This window comes from Pongo pygmaeus, chromosome 4, assembly GCF_028885625.2.
Source record: "Pongo pygmaeus isolate AG05252 chromosome 4, NHGRI_mPonPyg2-v2.0_pri, whole genome shotgun sequence".
Classification (NCBI taxonomy): domain Eukaryota; kingdom Metazoa; phylum Chordata; class Mammalia; order Primates; family Hominidae; genus Pongo; species Pongo pygmaeus.
The window spans coordinates 143,575,829-143,596,437 of NC_072377.2; the positions used below are offsets into that span (position 1 = coordinate 143,575,829).

Sequence of the window (20,609 nt, forward strand, 5' to 3'; positions counted from 1 at the left end):
GCCAACAGGACTTACTAGTTCATGAAGACATGACTCAGCTGTGTTCAGTTACCTCCTCAATCCACCTATCTCTCATAGGATCATGAAGACACGACTCAGCTGTGTTCAGTTACTTCCTCAATCCACCTATCTCTCTCCCTTGAAAACACTCCCTTGAACCACTCGCATATACTCACTTTGCTAATCTATAAGGAAATCTGTAAGGGAATGACGTAAGATGGGCACTTGAATCTAGAGACCAACGTCCCCCAATTAGAACCTGCATATTGAAGCTCTTCTATGTCTTCTTGAGCTAATAAAAGCTTTGTGTTATGTGCAGCAGGTAAGTGGTAGACACCTACTCATTCCTCAGGACATGCTACTTTACTGTCTCTTCCACGACACCCTTCCTGCCCCTCCCCTGACAGTCAGTCCCACAGAACCCCAGACAGCCATCCCACCACCTGCATCTGTTTAATTACGCTCCTTCTATGAGGCGCTCTCCTTCCTAAGCACAGGGACTGTATTTCCTCCTTTTTGATTTCCCAGCCCTTAGGCCAGGGCTTGGCACATAAAAGCGTGGCACTTAACGTTATGAAAAAGAAGAAGGAAGAGACTGGAAGGCAAGAGGACAGAGCAAGCCAAGGAGGCAGGGAGTGGAGCCAAAATAAACTGAAAACCTACACCCACCTATCTATGGAGCTGATCCACAGCTGGGAAAAACAAGTGTTGTGAATCGATGGGCTATTCCTATGCACTGCACAAAACTACTCAAGTATAGTTAAAAAGCAACTGTGCAGTAGCACATACTACAAATGGAATGCTACACCCATTCATTCATTCATGAAACTGCTGTAGGGATGGAGAATTTCAGGGAAAAGGCTTTTCAACAGATGGGAGATTTGAAGCAAAGATGGTGCTTCTGACACCCGGACTTTGACTCTGCTTTCTCCTGCCAGAGGACAGCATTGCCTTGTTGGTGTTAAGTTTGATTTAAGAACTCAAATTAATGACTTTCAGAAAAAATTCCTCCGGAGGAAGCACACAGCACAAGTTCTCTCAAATAATCAGGTAAACTCAAGTATAGAAGGATAATGATACAGGCAAGTATTCAACAGTTCTCTCAATTCTGGGAGGCCCATAGAGAACTCTGAGTTCCACCAGTTAGTCACTCTATCCCCAATCAAGATTCCAGGGATATCGCACACCATGCTGTTGCTGTTCCTGCCGTCCCACTTCAGTAGGGAGTTTCTGTATGTTTTACTTTAAAAAAATGGGAACCTACATACAGTATATAGAAGTATGTGCATAATGATCTCCCTCTAACCCCAACCATTATTTTCAAGGATAAAAAATACATTCAGGCCAGGCATGGTGGCTCACACTTTGGGAGGCCAAGGCAGGTGGATCACCTGAGGTCAGGAGTTCGAGACCAGCCTTGGCAAACCCCATCTCTACTAAAAATACAAAAATTAGGCAAGTGTGGTGGCAGGAACCTGTAATCTCAGCTACTCGGGAGGCTGAGGCAGGAGAACTGCCTGAACCTGAATGGCGGAGGTTGCAGTGAGCCAAGATCACACCACTGCACTCCAGCCTGGGCAACAGTGCAAGACTCCATCTCAAAAAAAAAAAAAAAAAAAAACGTTCAGAGCGCAGTGGAAAAATCCTTCTCTGGGGTGGCCCTCCTGATAAAGTTGGGGTCAAATGAAGCAAAAAGTGAGTCCCAGACTAGGAATAAAGGGAATACCACAGTAAGGAAGCCCCACGTGCAAATGCACTGACCCAGAACCCAATAGGCCACAGGAGCTGAGGAGAGACTAGGCCACAGAACTAACTGGAAGGGCTGTGGGGGCTGCTGGCTTGGTACCACCAGGAAGCCTGGGTTCATATTCCTAGGATAGGAAAATATTCATCAAACAGCTGCAGAAGATGGTTCTGGGAGGAGATGAGGCTGAATACTGGCAAGAATAACAAAGAACTGGCAACTTCTATCCTATTACTATGATCACAGGGCAAGAGGTAATTTCTTTAGTACTAATCTAATCTCTGAATGTGTGAAGGGGAGAGGCTGCCTCACCTGGAGAGATCCCCAACTGACAAGACAATAGTCCCTTCCTGGATGAATGCTAAACAAGACGATAGTCCCTTCCTGGATGAATGCTAAAATGCCAGCCCCCTTTACTCTACCACATTGATACCCAATCTACCTCCCAAACTGGTTGATTTTTCCTGCTATGTATGTCTTGAATGCATACTCTTCTCTCCATCTTCCCCCACTGCTTTTGTCTGAACCATCACCATCTCTGATCTGGGCCCTATCACAGCTTTCTAACTGGCCTCCCCGATTCACCTCCCAATCAAACTGTTCTTTAAAGTGAATGATTTTTCTTTTCCAAAATACCAAACCGATGTCATTTTCCTGCTTCAAACCTTTTCATGGCTTCCTACTATTCTGAGGATAAAAATGAAAATCCTCAGCCTGGTCAATGAGGCCCTGCAGTATCTGGCCCCGGCCTACCTCTCCAGCCTTGTCCACTCCTCATTCCTGTGCTCTAGGCACACTGGTCTTTTTCCATCCTTCTGAAAGAACCATGCTACCTCCTACCAGGGGGCCATTCCATCTGCTGTTCCCTTTGTCCAGAATAGTCTTCCCACCCTCAGCCTCCATCTCCTCATCCTTCCAATCCCAACTAAAGTCACTTCTTCTGAAAGGCATCCTCTATTTTCTCAGACTAGATTTACCTGCCTCCAAAAGATTTCACAGCACTATGAATCCTTTATAGCACTTACCACAATCAGTAATTACACATTAGTTTTTTTTATTTATCTGGTGAATATAAATGCTCACCATTTTATCCTCAGGGCCTATCACATGACCTAGCTTATAGTGAACTCTCAATAATCATTTGTTGGTCAAGTGAGGAGGCCCTTGCCTATAGTCCCAGCACTTTGGGAGGCTGAGACGAGGGGATCACCTGAGCCCAGGAGTTAGAGACCAGCCTGAGCAAACAATGAGATCCCATCTCTAGAAAAAATTTAAAATTAGCTAAGTGTGGTGGCTCACACCTGTAATTCCAGCACTTTGGGAGGCCAAGGCAGGTGGATCATTTGAGGCCAGGGGTTGGGCAACATAGTGAGACCCCATCTGTACAAAAAAATTAAAATAAAAAAATTAGCCAGGCACAATGGCATGCTCCTATACTCCTAGCCACTTGGAGTCTGAGGTGGGAAGATCGCCTGAGCTCAGGAGTTCAAGGCAGCAATGGGCTATGATCATGCCACTGCACTCTAGCCTGGGCAACAGAGTGAGAACTTGTCTCTAAATTAAAAAAATAATAATTATTTGTTGAGTGAAAGTGTTTAAAAGAAAGAGGGAATTCCTAGCTGACCTAGAGTTACATGGAAAGGCCAAGAAGGATTTTTACTGGGGCAGGTTGAGTTATAATAGTAATTAGTCATGTTAATAGTTATTTTTAGTAATAATGGTACTAATACTAGTAATATAATAAAAATAGTATTTAAAATTTTCAAACTTTTGATCAAAGTTAGAAATGGAAAAGAAAAAAGCATATGAGTTTATAAGCTTCAGAAGTAATAGGTTATAGTGTGCTAAGCTCGCCAAAGAAGAGGCTAGGTTCTTATGTGAATCTAGTTATTTTGATGAAAATTCCAAAATTACTCCCTTCACATAAGCCACCACAGGGGGCAAGAGCAACCACAATAGCATTAATTCAAAATACAGGCTGTGTTCATTTAAAATATACTAAACACGTCATGGCAGCAGCAGTGGCAAAAGCAACAGGAAATGCAGTATTTCAAATACTTCTCCACTGGGGAAATGTCCAAGTTAGACAGATAGTATAATCTGACCTGTATCCTTCGAGAGCCCCTGTGACAGAAGAAAATGTACCAGAACACAGGGGAAGGGCAAATCAGAGCAAAGAGAAAACAAGATACATACAGGTAACGTGTTAGGGGGATGGAGAGCAAGGGGACAGGCAGAAAATAATGTCTGGATCCAGGAAGGCAAACAGGCCTGCAAAGCCTACAGTATCTGTTTTCCCACCTCCGGCTCCTTCAGAGCTGATCCCAAGGCTGACTATCCTAGCCTAGAAAACCCTGTTCATATTAAGCAGAAGCCCTGTCCATATTGAGTAAGGCCACCTCATGCTTGAATTTTGACTCCCACTGGGACTGTCACTGACTTCAGTCACAGGTCAGGACCCAGATAACAACTCTTGTTTTCTGGGTTGGGGGATAATCTATGGTAGACTGCAACATTGTCACCAATTTTCTTCCTCCCTGCTTGTCACACTCTCTGCCATGTGACTTTACAGTTCCTCCTACTGCAGAGTGTGCCTTCCCACACCTTGACTTTGGATTTTGCTTATCACATGCGTTGGCCAGTGGGATGCTAGCAAATGGGCCGCAAACAGATGTTTGAAATGTGCTTGCATGGTTGTATCATATTCTGCTACCATCATGAGAAGAACATCACTGCTAGCCTTCTGGTCCAAGAAGGATGAGACACCCATGGAGAAAAAACAAGTCAGGGCTTCATGTGCACATGGTTTATTAAGGGGTGCTCTCCAGTTGACAGGAAATGAGCAGGCAGGGAGGACTTTATACCCCCACCTACCCCCTCCTGGCAGTCAGAGGCCACAGGCTACCAGAGCAGGTGGAGGCAGAAGCTCTGGGCAAAGAAGCTTTGGCTCCTCAGAGGGGTCCAGGAACAGGTGGCAAGAGTGAGTCTTGAACGCCCACAGTAGCTGGGGAAGAAACACCCTCTATGGGAAAAGGAGATCCCAGGAAGTATGGGCAGGGAACCGAAAGCATCTGCTTTAATGGCTGTCTTAGAGTGTGTCCTAGTCCTGTAGGAATCCCATAACAAAGTAACTTAGACTGGTAATTTATAAACAATACAAATTTATTGCTCACAATTCTGGAAACTGGGAAGTCCAAGATCACACCAGCAGTTTCAGTGTCTGGTGAGAGCCTGTTCCTCATAGAAGGTGGCTTCTAAGTGTTTTCACATGGTGGAAGGGGCCAGGAGGCACCCTCAAGCCTCTTCACTAATCCTATTCATGGGGCGTGGAACTCTCATGACCTCATCACCTCCTAAAGGCCCCACCTTCTAATACTATCATACTTGGTATCAGGGGACAACCCAAATGTCCATCATCTGATAAATGAATAAATAAAAGTAGTATATCCATATAATATTATTCACCATTAAAAGGAGCAATAAATACTGATACATCCTACAACATTGATGAACCTTGAAAACATTGTGCTAAGTGAAAGCCAGATACAAAAAAGCATGTATCATATGATTATTTTTATATGAAATGTGCAGAATAGGCAAATCCATAGAAACAGTAGATTAATGGCTGTCAGGGGCTGTGGGAAGGAAGGAATGAGGATTGACCACTGGTGGTCTGGGGTTAGACAGTGGCAGTAATTGCACAACACTGTGGATATACTAAAAAAAAACCACCAAATTACCAAAAAAAAAATCATGGGGGAAATACTTTCAGATTATACAAATCCATCCCTTCACTCTAAAAACCATTGCATGCCATTAGAGGAATCCATCTGCAACACTTACCACTGTGGTAATCATCTCATGGGAATTTGCTACTTCCCTCCTTCTTTACACATTTATTAATTTGGATTTATTTCACTCCAAGAAAAAATTGTCACTCCTCTAATTATTTGTATTAGTATGAACTCATGGATATTTTATTCTATGGGTCCAACACTATTATTATTTATTTTGTTGCTCGAATTGTTTCAGCCTTAGCAATCAGAAGTGCCTTCAGGTTGGCTCTTACATTCCTTTGAAAAATCCTTCCTCCCCACCATCATTTTCTTTTTAAAAGTATTTCCTTACTTTCTGGTTCCATAAGATGTTCCAGGTTCATCTTGTATTTTCCTTTCCCCAGCCCTGGAATCAGCCACTTCTAACGAGCCCTAGTTTTTTGTTTTCTTTTTCTTTCTTTTTTTTTTTTTAATTGGAGAACAGTGTTTAGAAGCCAAGATCTGGATCCTAGGTGTGTTCATTACTACTAGGGTGTTGGTATTTCTAAGCCCTCTCAGTAGACGGAGCTAGAAATGTGTGTGTGTGTGTGTGTAACAAAATACCTTAGACTGGGTAATTTATAAACAATACAAATTATATATACACACACAAATGTTAATTATATATATGTATATGTACACACACACATATACATACATACATTTGTATATATATATGGTGATAAGGTTTGGCTGTGTCTCCACCTAAATCTCATCTTGAATTGTAGCTCCCTTAATTCCCACATGTCATGGGAGCCACCTGGTAGGAGGTAATTACATCATGGGGGTGGGTCTTTCCTGTGCTGTTCCTGTGATGGTAAATAAGCCTCACGAGATCTGATGGTTTTATAAAGGGCAGTTCCCCTGCACACACTCTCTTTCCTGCTGCCATGTAAAGACATGACTTTGCTACTCATTCACCTTCCATCACGATTGTAAGGCCTCACCGGCCATGTGGAACTGTAAGTCCATTAAACCTCTTTCCTTTATAAATTACCCAGTCTCAGGTATGTCTTTATTAGCAGCATGGGAACTAATATATATAGTTTAGAATATTATATTACATATATTCTAAACCACATATACATATATGATTTAGAATAACATTCAGGCCCTCCATGTAATCATCAACATTAATGTTGAAGGGACATTGAGTTCACTTTCTCTAATAATCTGTGCCAGAAGTAACAAAAGAGGACATCAACAGATGCACACATATATATACATACAGACATCTATATACATGCACACACCTATATTTCTTGCTATATTATTGTTGTGTGTATAAATCCACACATCTATATTTCTATATTTATCTGTATATATTTTTAAAACTACAAGTTTATACTGATACTTCAGATTCCAATCTAATACATGGGTTCATTTGTCTTCTCACTTTACTTATTTATAACTTCTTTCTCTAACACTGAGAAATCTGCTCTTATTATCTACAATATATTTTTGTTCTAGTATACAAATAAACTAGTTTCAAAACTGTTAACCCATATCCCTGTGAGAAATACATTTATCAAACTAGATTACAGCACGTATGTACAGTTCTGTTTTTAGCTTTACATTACCTGGTCAAGATACTGCTTCACAAAGTCACTTGGGTTAGTTCTTCCCTGTCCACTTCATTAAGGTTATGTTATTAATTAGTAATACTTGGTTCATTTGTTAGTATTTGTATTCTATTTTATAGCTCCTGCCCCTCCATATCCTGATTGGCTTAACTATTTATTTGGTGAGCCTATGAAGAGTATGTGAACTATTACTGTAGTTCTAAGAGTCAGAGCTATACAAAAAGAACAGTGTTCTGTTCTCTTACATACTTTTTTTTTTGTATAGTTACTGTTTTTTTAAGCCACCAGGCTTTGAGGTGTTTTGTTTATTGTGGCATTCATTCCAATGGTCCCAAAACAAGAAATTAAAAGTGCCCAATATAAATAACAGTTTTTTCTGAAATTATATAGTTTCTTTTTTGTGTTAAAATGTCCTTTTAAAAAATGAGATAATGATAGTAGATAGTGTGTTGTTTCCATGTTAAGGCCCTTAACTCAGCAAAATAAAAAGTTGGCCTTAGTCCTCCAAATTCTTTTTTTTTAAGTTTTTCTGGTCCATAAAACACCACAGCCTAGAAACCACCTCTCCATTCTGCCAATCTTCCCTAGGACATCTGAGAATTATTCCCATTGTACACTTTAAATAGGTGAATTGGATAGTATATAAATTATATCTCAATAAAGTGGTTGTAGAAATGTATTCCTCCACCATCTCTTTTTAAATCCTTGAACAGCAATTAGTCTATCAGACACAGTTCAATGTGACAGTAAATATTTCTAGGGGCCAAGAAAGAGAACTAAGGCTCAAGGGCCTAGACACAGACCCAGGAGTACAGTTCTCGGAATGTTAGGAAGGGGAAAATTAGCCTAGGAAGCCTGAGGCCGTGAAGCACCAGGACAAGAGGAACGCTGACAGAAGGACAGGTAAGAAATAGTGACCAGGAGGTAGGAGCCATGTCAAATGCCCACAGGAGGCAGGAGGCAAGAGAGTGAGGAGGTTCGTCTGTAAGAAAACATGAATGGTGAGGGCTGTGAAAAATGCCCCTTCTAAAAGTATTCCACCTTAAATACAGAAAAGGCAAACAAAACATATGGCCAGTTTGTAACTGCTGTAATGATAGTTTTACCTATTAACAAATTATACCTGGCTCTGTCTTTGACCCAACTCATCCCAGTGTCCAATGCTTAGAAACCTGTCCCTCCCGGACTCCCAGTGACGGGGCCTGCTCAGGTGGTGCCCACAGTGAGGTTGCTGTGGAGCCTGGCTGCCCTGCTTCAACGAAGACAGGCCAGCTGGAATTAATGCATGGTGCTCTTGGGTCTGCCTTGGCATTAAGAGATTTGGTAGTTATGGGACTTCAGGAGGGGTGAAAAGGACAGGATGTCCTCCACAGGCTCCTGTCTGGAAACTTCCCGCTCCAGGGACTTCCAGTCATACGTGGACACAATGGCAGAAAGCCAGAGGCTGCCCTGGCTGGCCATGCCACAAGCCCTGGGACTCTGTTCCTCACTTGGCTATCTTTGTTGGCTGGGTGACTCTAGCCAAATTCCTTTATCTTTCTGAATCTTCATGCCCTTATGTGTCAACCGAAAAGAATTTATCATGTCTGTTTTCCCTAATGTGCTACATTGTTGTGAAGAACAAATGAAAAAAGAACTGTGTCAGTGCTCAGAAGAAATAAAAAGTACGCCAGAAAAAGCAGTCCCAAAAACATCTCAAAAAGGTAAATGTCAACCCGGATGAAGCAAAGACAGCTTATTTGTCAAGTCCTACAGGTAGGTGTTAAGAGTAAAAACTCCCGGTTATGCTGAGTTTCTGAAGGGCAGGAACCAATTATTTGTGCCCACAGCTCAAGCTCAGCTCAAGACACACAGTAGGCCTCCAAAAAGGTGAGCTTGAATGCCAGCTCCCTCTTCCCCAGACCAAAAGGAATACAAAAATATAGAACAGGAAGCAATGCCACTCACCTCACTGGGGCCTCCAAGCTCCTAACAGGGCTGGTCAGAGCTGAGGCTTTACAGGCCCAGTTGCCATGACTACCAAAGCCCTCTCCTCCTGCTTCTTTATTCAAAAGCCCCAAACAAGTCCTGGCAAGATCCCTGCCTTACACAAATGAGCATCTATCCTGTCTCCAGGACTTGAACGGAACCAGTAACAAATAACGTGCACAAACCTCTCTAGGGTGCTGAACCCTAAAACAACACTTAATGTTATTGTGTTTTTAAGGGAACCAAAAATGGCGACCTTTTTTTTAAACAGCAAAATACATAATGAGCCATTCTGGATCATAGTTATATTTATGGATTTTTTAGAAGGACTAAACAATGACAAGCTGAGAAAAATAGGAATATTCTCCAAACGTATTTTTACTCTGAATCATAGAGAATCTAGAATCTGGGCCGGGTCTTAGAAGAGTTCTCCAGCACGGCTTCCAGGCAAGGGCAGAAATCCCCAAGCTGCATGAAAGCCGCTCAGAACAAAAGACTCCAGTTTCCCCCAGGGAACAGCTACCCTGACAGCTCCCACCATACCCTTCCACCACTACCCCACTACCCTCCAAAATCTCATCCACGGCACCCTAACCCATGTCTCCTTTCCAGTCCTCAAGGAGGACAAACTACAGCTGGTGACCAACCATTCTACACAGAATTCACAAGAGTAACGCTTTCCACAGACAAGGACTATAATGCTACTTAGATGTCGTGTGTTCTAGTGAGAGAGGTACCTTGAACCATCATCAGCACAAGGCTCAAAGTAACCACATCTAGGACATGGTGAGCCTCTTTCCATAAGTGGCTAGTCCACAAGCATCTCCTGAGGACTGGGCAAGAGTCTGCTCTTTTCCAGGCATTCCTTCTGCCACAGCTTACCGTGTGCCCACAAAGGGCCACTGCTGTGTTGGGCACTGGGAAGTATACTGGGAAGTGAACAAGACCAATGCCTGCCATTGAGAAATTATGATGTAAATGGGGAGAGAAGTAGCAACCCTTAGATTTCCAAGTCCAGAGAACAGCTTTCAAGCAAGCAATGAGGAACTCCATATGAAGCACCTGGAGCTCAGCATATAAAACAGGCAGACAAGAAGCAGGGAGGCCACTTGGCAGGCTGTTATCATTGTCCTAATCAGACATAATAAAGTCTGACCCAGAGGAATGGGTAGCAAATGAAGATTGAGACAGCAGTAAAGGATGATAGTATTTTGACCAGAAAAACTAGGGATCTTGTTGTGGCCCTGCCAGCCCTCCTACTGAGAAAAGCATCAGACCTTTAAGCATGCGCAGCTACTCACTCCTTCCACCAGCCTAGGGGGCCTACCACAGCCCCCAAATTTAATAAATCCAGGGATGGAATAAAGAAAACTAGGGCTAAAGGGGGCCACTTTCATGTGGAGACCCATCCTGGGCATCTCATACCTGTTTCCTAGCCAGTTGATGCCTCTGCTCCCCTTTGATCTCTACCCTCAATGTGTCCCATGTTCCTCCAAGAAACCAAAGGTCAGGCAGTTGGGAGTACACCACAGCATGGCTATAGCTCTTCTGGCTCTCTAATCCCACTTAGAAATTTCTGAGTCAAAAATACATTTTTTAAAATTCTCACTACAATTGAAGTTAACCCTGAGATACTGATAATAAGCTTTACTTCATAATAAGGAGGGAAACAAATTGGAAGCGAAGGCGTTAAATGTGTCTGTTTCCCAGAGGCCTTAGCACCACTACTGCTCATTTTCTGGAGAAGACTCTTGAGGATTCCAGAGTGCCTGCATTTCCCACCCAGGTACAATTTCATTAGCAGCTCATTAGCAGGAGTGGTGCAACCATTTCTGACTCTTGTTTTTCATATTTATTGGTTAATTGACACTCTGAATACAGGTTGACTGAGACCCAAATGAAAGTGCTAAAAAGACTCATTAGTCAAATTTAAAACAGAGATTGTATTCTAAACATACCCTTTGTTCTCATTTATTTTCCTCAAACAGAAGTCATAATTAATAAAAGGGTTAAAAAAGCAAAGTGCCAAGATATTGTACTTCAATTTTTAATCCTTTTTTCCCCATACCCTATCAGTCCCCAGGAATCCTGTCATCATAATTGGCTCTTATTTGTTCTCGTTTACAGCACCTGTTACCTCCACAGACAAAGATGGTTCTATTTGTCAGATGGCTACTACTGACTTCTACAATTTCCCTAGTGGCCCTGCCACAAAAGCCCCTCAGTTTGGATACTCCCAGCAATGAAGAGGGGAAAAAATCCATAGGGACGCCTGCAGCAAAATTCTTAGGGTAGAATTTCTCTCTAGACCAGCTCTAAAGGATGGGACTCCACATCATTCTATTTATTGTTGGGGGGTGGTGTGTGCAGGGATCAGGGAGGTGAAAATGCCAGAGTGGGAGAAGGGGCAGATGGAGCAACAGGTACAGTGCAGAGACAGCAGTCACAGAAACAACTGGTCCTAAGTCCTTGTCCACCTCCCATTGGGGGAGGCCACCCTCCTTAAATATAGGCAACTTTAACAAAACGAGGTTAGTCACCTGAGCCTCCTTTCACCTGTCAAAGTGTAATGACAATCCAAATTTTCTGCTTTTTAGCTTAAAGGTTTGGATCGTTGGTATTGAGAGACCTACTAAGCAGTGTTGTGCTTTGCTTTCTTCACTTGTATTGCTGGTTTCACTAGAAGGAATTGCAGCCTTTAGCACTTGGATGACCTAGGCAATTGTTCAGCTGGTGGCAGAGGGCACAGACTCAGGAAGATCTGGTTCCAGGTCCAGTTCCACCACTTAATAGCTCTGAGACCTTGAGCAATAACACCTATGACTCATCTGCAGAATGGGCATCAGAGTACCCACTTCACAGGGCTCACAGGGTTCACTGCCAGGAATAAGAGATCATGCACAGGAGATGCTCAGGGCTGACACCAGAGAGTTCTCAATAATGTTTTCTGCCTGGCTCTTGCCTCTCTGTGACTTGTTCAGTTTTCCCAGCTATGAGAAAGAGACCAGGGCCAGGCCATGATAGATGCTCAAACTGAGTGTTAATCGGCTCTCAATACATACTTGATTGAGTTCTGCAGAGGAAAGAAGAGTACATGATTTTTTAGAATATTCATGTCAGGCTGCCTTGTTAAGGCTGCAAAAAATTCAGTAACAATGAGGGCTGCGGGGCATCCAAACTGAGAGGGCAGCAAATGAGCTGTTTAAACTTAGCCTGTACCACATCGAAAACACCCACTACAGCTTTCCTTGGCTCAGCCAACCTGCAGGCCACCAAACCCACTTAAGATGGGTCAGTCTCTGTCCCACTCCCCAAGACATCAGAATAGAAATCAAAGAGGCCATATCCAGCAGCAAAACTGAAGCAAATGTGGGGAGAATTTAAACGAGCACAATGGCCAGCTGGCAACAAAGAAGGGCTTCAGGTTTCCTGATAAACTTAGCTCAGTCACAAACTTAAGCCAGTTTTGCAACAATGCACCAAAGAGCTTATAAAAGCAGCTACCCTGCTCTGGCTTTCTGCTCCTCAGAGGGCTGTGCTGACAGGTGCCCACCCAAGCATGGGCAAGGAGGCCTGGATGTTCTGGGCCAATGCACACAAGGTTGGCGCTCCAGCAAAGCTGCTGCTGTGCACACTTCCAACAAGCAGCCTGCCTCACACCTCCACCCCACCCTCACAACAGCTGATGCTGCCCCCAACTGCACCCCCATACGCCCAATCCTGGGCAACTAATGGGAACTCTGCGCTGTCACTTGATGAGAAACTCTCTACCCACTATACACTCCTGAGTCCTCTCCAAGTACCCAGGCAGAAGTAGATGGAACCTCTGGCCTTGGTGCTCCCTCCTATTCATCGGCAGATTCAGGCCCTACTGACTACTTGTGGTCTGGATCACTTTTGACAGAAGTCATCTCCCAACAAATCATCTCTCTGATATCCTCTTTCAAACTTCCATTTCAGATTTATAAAAGAGAAGGCAAATCCCTCATAACCTCAGGACCTCAGCATTCTGAGCTAGAAAGAACTTCAGGAGATCATGAGACCCAGCCCCCACTGAAAAGATAAATGTTCCCTCCTTGTGCCACTGCAGTTAAGTACAGCATCCCCCAGGACAGGCTTCTTGGCACTCTCCTTCTTACAAACCTTCAGTGGCTCCCTGCTGCCCTTCAAAGTCCCAATAATACTATCTCATGGTGTTCAAGGCCTGCCTAACCTAATGAAATCCTTGCTGATATTCTCTGCCTTATTGCCCCTCATCCACAGGTACCCCATGCTCTGGCTAAACTCCCCCTATGCTTTTCTTAGTCCTTAATGCCACCTCTTTCCTTGCTTTTTGCCTGTCAAATTTCAATGTTTTGTTTTTTTTTTTTTTTTTTTTTTGAGATGGAGTCTTGCTCTGCCGCCCAGGCTGGAGTACAGTGGTGTGGTCACAGCTCACTGCAGCCTTGACCTCCCGGGCTCAAGTGACAATCCATTTTTTAATAGGCTAGCTTGAGCAACAACTCCATGCAGTTTTATACATTATCTTTCCATCGTTTCAATCTCTAGTGCCTTGCTTATTCTTTTCTAATGACACTTCCTCTATTCATTTTCTCTTAGTCATTTGGCTTCTTGTTAATCATTAAACAGACATTTACTGACCACCTACTATGTGCCAGGTTTTAGGAAAATTAAAAGTGAGACATGGCCTCTCTACTCTTTTTACTTTATTTTTATTTATTATTTTTTTGAGACAGGGTCTCACTCTGTTGCCCAGGCTGGGGTGCAGTGGTATGATCATGGCTCATTGCAGCCTTGACCTCCCAGGCTCGAGTGATCATCCCACCTCAGCCTCCCTAGTACCTGGGACTACAAGCATGCACACCACACCCAGATAATTTTTCTATTTTTGTACAGACAGGGTTTCGCCATGTTGCCTCTCTACTCTTGAAGAGATCACTGGTCTAGTGAGGGAAACAAATCCATAAAAATTATAATACTTGCCAAATTTTCCCCAATAGATTATACTATTCTTGAAGTCAGAACATCTTTATATTCCCTACATTGCTGAACAGAGTGCTTGGTACATAGCGAATGTCCATTGTGTATATGTTCTAAAACAAAGATGAGTGAGCATTATGGAAAGAAAAACAATTTCCTCTTTCTGAAATGTGGGGCAGAAGGATGCATTGTTGCAAAGATAGCCTTTAACTTGGGATAAGGGGAAAATAAACTTCTTATTTTTATATGTATTTTAATTCCACAGCATCACTCCTCAACCCACAAGGAAAATAAGAGAAAGATACAAAGACTGAGAATTGCAAAGACTGAAACAAGCAAGCATCAAAATAGAATGGGAGAGAAGTGTTGTTTAGTTCTTAACTACTACTAAACCACACACATCAGACTTTATCATGGGCTTCAGAGTATTATCACCTCTGATAACAGGATTTGACGAACTATTGGTCATAGCTCTACAACTGCTCTTTATCCTTAAACATTCAAGTATTTCTTAGTTCATCAAGCAGAAGTGGCTGGTGGTTAGGAAAGCAAGAATAAGAACAATATTACTAGAGACCAGCTGGTGAAGCCTCTGAGATTATATGTGAAAGTTTTAAGTACACAATTACATTTTTCTAAAAAGGTCCATAGGTCTCATTAGTTTCTTAGAGAAAACTGTAAATCACTCTCCAAACACATACATAAACACTCATACCCTGAAGAGCCTCTGGGCCAATAATGGCAAGGCCTTGCAGCAACCGGCATCCTAATAACTGTAGGTAAGGATAAATTAGTGCAATGCTTTTGGGCATCTGGCAACATCTATCAAAACTGTAACTGTTCATTCCATTTGACCCAGCAGATGCTATGTCTAGGAATTTATCTAACAGAAATGTTCACAGAAGTGCACAATGATATATGGATAGAGTGTTCACTATAGCATTCTAATAATTGTAAACAATGAGAAGCAATACAAATGTCCATCAGTAAGGGATTTGTTACACAATACAGCATATCCCTTCAATGGAATATATTAGTCTTCAACAAAAAAGAGGGAGCTTTGTACTGACATAAACAAGATCACTAAAACTAAGCAAAAATAAGTTGCATATATATGATTTCATCTTTCTTTTTAAAGAACATATGTTAATGTGGCAAAAGCAACGTTGTCTAATCTACCAAATCCTCACATAAAAACAGACTCTGACTAGAGAGCAAAACTAAACCCATGAGCAACATTTCTATCAAAACCAAGTGCAAAGATACTGGGAAGCAACAAGTTGGCTGAGAGACCTAAGAACAAGAAAACACCTAAGTAGCTGATAGGCATTCACTAAAAATTACAGTGGGCCAATGGGTAACAGCAAGTGAACCTATGTCTAACAGTGGACAAGGACAAGAAGTCTGGGATAGGACTTCAAGGGGCCACAGCTGTCTAGTCCCCTGAACTCTCAAAATTAACCAGTGCTCCCTACCAGGACAGGGCCCCACACTGAGAAAATACGGCTAGAAATGAAATCAAAACTGAGTAGACTTGGATGACAGAAATAAAGGAAACAGAGTCCAGATAAAACTGGAGGAGTAAAACAGAGCCAGGAAACCTCATAAAGCAAGCTGCCATGTTTTTGAACACTACCTGAAAACAAGAGAAGAGAAAACTTTCTCAAGCTTGACTCAGAATGAAAAGGAAAAAAAAAAAAAAAAGAAGAGAAGAGAAAGCACTATGAATTTAGAAAAGGTAATTAAAGCCATGCTTCTTTCTAAAAGTTCAAGAAACCTAATTTCACATAAAAATGAGCAATAGAAAGTATTATGGTACAATCCTATACAATAAAATTATAATAAAAAGAAGAAGAAAGAAAAGAATAACATCCCTACATACAATGAAAGTAAGCCAGAAAGACATGGCCACAAACATATAAAAACTGTAACTTCCTATTTCAAAATTCACTAAAGACATTTGTTAAATGGTACCAGATACTCAATAACAAAAATCAGAAATGAGGTGCTACAGGCTGTGTATGGTGGCTCACACCTGTAATCCCAGCACTTTGAGAAGCTGAGGCAGCAGGATCACTTGAGGCCAGGAGTTTGAGACCAGCCTGGGCAACCAGGATTTCAGGATCAGCCCAGGTAACACAGCAAGACCTCATCTTTACTAAAAATAAAAAAGTCAGTCAGGCATGGTGGCATGCACCTGCAGTCCCAGCTACTTGGGAGGCTGAGGTGGGAGGATCACTTGAGCCCAGGAGCTCAAGATTGCAGTGAGCTATGATAGCACCACTGCACTCCAGCCTGGGTAACAGAGCGAGATTCTGCCTCTAAAAAAAAATTAAATAAAAAGAAATGAGGTGCTAGAACTCAATGAAGAATCAGAAATAAAAGAACAAATAATCACAATAGAAAATGCCTTAAGATAAATAGAACATGAAAAGGAGGAAAGTTGGAAAAACCAAACAGAAATGGAAAAAGTAAGATTTGTAACAAACTAACAAACAATGAAGAAAGACAAAGAAGGCCCAACATAAATATAAGAAACCCTAAATAAGCAAACAGAATACCAAAAGCCATGTTTCTTTTTAAAAGCTCAAGAAATCTAATTTCACATAAAAATGAGCAACAAAACAGAATTGTAATTCAAGAAAGCTTTCCTGAAATGAAAAAAATACTTAAAACTATGTATTGAAATAACACACTGTATACCTAAGAATACTGATCAGGAATGTCCAACAGTAAGGCATATTCTAGTAAAATAATTGGATTTTAAAGGCAAAGAAAAGATCACTTGGGCATATAAGCAAAAATCAGCAAGTAACTTATAAAGAAAATTAGATTGTCATCAGCGTTTTTAACAGCAAAGCCTACTGCCAGCAGAAGATGAAGTACTCAAAGAAAGAAAATGTGAGCCAAGGATTTTATATCCTACCAAAGTGCTTTGGGATGTAAAGAACACAGACAAAGTTAACATACAAAAACACAGAGATTACTGTTTTGATGGGCTCTTCCTGAAGAATTTACTAGAAAATACATCCCAGACAACCAAAATAACTAAGACCGGTAGTAAAAATTAAATATATAGTTATTTGTATAAATGCCTTAAATAAGGGCTAAAAAGGAAGTATATAATGGCTACTCTGAGAATATACATACAACACAGCTGTTTAAGAACAATGAGAGCACACACAAAAAAATGTTTTAAACTATTTTCAGTAATCATATCAGGGATAGTATTACTGCCATTCTGAAACTGTTGCATGTACAAAATGAGACAGATCAAATCAGTAAAATTATTACATATTCTAATTGTATAATACCCTGTGTCCAGAATCAGGACTCTCAGTGTGGGAAAAAAAAGAGACAGATGTAATATCGAAGAAATTAAATAAAAACCCTGCCAGCCAGAATATGAATAGGAAGTACCCATTTGAATGTATGAGGAATATTATAACATACATTTCCTATCTCTTGTCAACAGAAAAGGCCTAGAAACAATGACCAACACAGCAGTAATGAGCGACCTAATGGCCAGAATGTAGTCTTAAAACTTCTTAGAGACACAGCTAATCCCAGTCCTGGGAAGGAAATGTACAAGACGAGCTTAGAATATCTTGTCAAACCAGACAGCAAGAAAACTATCAAAGACTATTAGAGTAACATGAAAAGAACTCATTTGAAAACCTTCAACTGACCAAAAATCGAACAATTTCAACTTCAATAAAAGTAATAATTACAGTGAATTAAAGCCCATAAAATATGCTTTGAACCTATGAGTTTGTAAAGGGAAAAAAAAAATCATCTTAAATGATCACCTTCAGAGGATCAACTCATTATCTTGAAAACTGGTAAATAAGGAAAAAAGAACCAAACATTTATCCTGTCTTTCCTGTATTAATTTTACCACTGAGTAACAAAATAATATATATGGGGAAATATCTCTTTATAAAAGTAATACAGCTAAAAATAAAAAAGAAATTATAGATTTGAGTATCATCATCTTGCAATCCCACAAAAAGAGAATCAATCAGACATTAAGCACTTCCTAATGAAAGAGCACAAAACTGCCTATAGTTTTCCCAAAGGAATGGAACCTGTGTCCGATTGAGCCTCTGGATCCAGCTGACAATTTGCAAGAAATACAGAGGTTGGAGAAACATGCTGAACTGCATCATTTATGAAATCAGCAAAATTTAGTCTGGGAAATGGCCTGGGCTCTTCAACAGACAATTTATAAGAAGAAGAAAAAAAAAAAGCGGGGGATGGGGGTGGGGAATAGATAGGTAACCTGTAGATTCAAAGAGACTTAAAGGATATAACAACTTTTCTTATATGGGCAACACTATAGTCTTGGGTGCAAAACTTAGTCACAAACTATTTTAAAATGCAAAGGAGAAATTATTGCAAAAATCAGGATAGTGGTTACATTTGGTAGGAGGGAAATATTAGTTGGAGGGACCTGCTGAAGTGCTCGGCAAAGTTCTATTTCCTGACTTGGGTGTGACTTCACCTGGTAATAACTCATTAAGCTACACATTTTGTATAATTTTCTATATCTGTGTTTAACTTTATAATAAAAAGAGTCTTAAAGAGTATATGTTATCTCTGGTGAAGAAACTGGACTTAGAAGGACTTGTACTTCCTAAATTATACATTTCTATAATTAGGATTTTTTTATACTGAGCATTCATAACTTTTATTATTAGCATTTTTTTTTTTTTTTTTGAGACGGAGTCTCACTCTGTCACCCAGGCTGGAGTGCAGTGGTGCGATCTCAGCTCACTGCAACCTCCACCTCCCCAGTTCAAGCGATTCTCTGCCTCAGCCTCTCAAGTAGCTGGGATTACAGGCACCCACCATCACGTCTGGCTAATTTTTGTATTTTTAGTAGAGACGGGGTTTCACCATCTTGGCCAGGCTGGTCTTGAACTCCTGACCTCATGATCCACCTGCCTCAGCCTCCCAAAGTGCCGGGATTACAGTCATGAGCCACCACGCCTGGCAAGCAAATTTTTATTTATTTAATTTTTCTGGGATTACATGTTGCTAAAACCATGACACATTCATGGAAAAAATACATAATTCCTTTTCTAGGCACAAAATAAAGTACTTCAAAACTATTAAAAGTATAAAACTGTGGCATATATTTTAAAAAGAAAAAGGGGAGGTAGCTGCAAAAAAACAAACCGATCATTTGGTATCTTTTATTATAGGAAGGGTCCATTTGGTCTTCTTTAAAATATGCTGTTATAATTGGGGTCTATTATAAATTATATACCTAAAACGTATTAATACATTCTAAAATGAAAAATAACTCAGAATACTAGTCATAAATAACATACACTATTCAAACACATACTAACACATCCTGCGAAATAGAGATGAATTCAACGAATCAAAAGTATATTGTGAATATAAAACCAGAAATAAATCCATACATGCATTTACAGCCAACTGATTTTTGACAAAGGTGCCACAAAGATAAAATGGGGAAAGGACAGTCTCTTCAATAAATGGTACTGGCAAAATGGGATACCCAAACGTAAAAGAATGAAATTAGGCCCTTGGTATATTTTTCATATACCATATGCAAAATCAAATCAAAATAGATTGAAGACTTAAATATAAGACCCCAAACCATGAAACTACTGGAAGAAAATACAGGGGGAAAGCTCCGTGACATTAGTCTGAGAATGACTTTTTAGATTTGACCCCTAAAATCACAGGCATCAAAAGCAAAAATAGACAAATAGGATTACATCAAACTAAAAAGCTTCTGCACAGCAAATAAAACAATCAACAGAGTGAAGAGACAACCTACAGAATGGGAGAAAATTTTTGCAAACTGTACATCCGATAGTGATAAATACCCAAAATAAATATGGAACTCAACTCAACAGCAAAAAACAAATAACCTGATTTTAAAATGGGCAAAGGACCTAAATAGCCAGTTCCCAAAAGAAGACATACAAATGGCCAATAGGTATACAAAAAAAAGATCAACATCACTAATCATCAGGGAAACACAAATTAAAATCACAATGAGGTATCACCTGACACCTGTCAGAATGGCCACTATCAAAAAGACAAAAGAAAAGTGTCGGCAAGGATGTACAGAAAAGAGAAGCTTTGTACACTGCTGATGGGAATGTGAATTAGAATAGTCATTATGAAAAATAGTATGGAGGTTCCTTTAAAAATTAAAAATAAAACTACCATATGATCCAGCAATCCCACTACTGGGTAAATAACCATAGGAAATAAAATCAGCATGTCATAGAGATGTCTGCACTCCCATGTTTACTACAACATTATTCACAATAGCCAAGACATGGAATCATCCTCAATCTCCATCAATGCATGAAGAGAATACAGAAAATATGGAATACTATTTAACCATAAAATATAAGGAAATCCTGTCATTTGCAATAATATGGGTGAGCCTAGAAGAATTATGTTAAGTGAAACAAGCCAGGCACAGAAAGACAAATACACATGATCTCCCTTACATGTGGAATCTAAAAA

General features: G+C 40.7%; 1 protein-coding gene across 4 annotated transcripts in view; it reads right to left on the bottom strand.

Annotated features, from left to right (window-relative positions):
- The window catches only part of SIL1 (SIL1 nucleotide exchange factor), a 234,978-nt gene that overhangs the window by 98,177 nt on the left and 116,192 nt on the right, over nt 1-20,609 (bottom strand). The window lies entirely within an intron of this gene.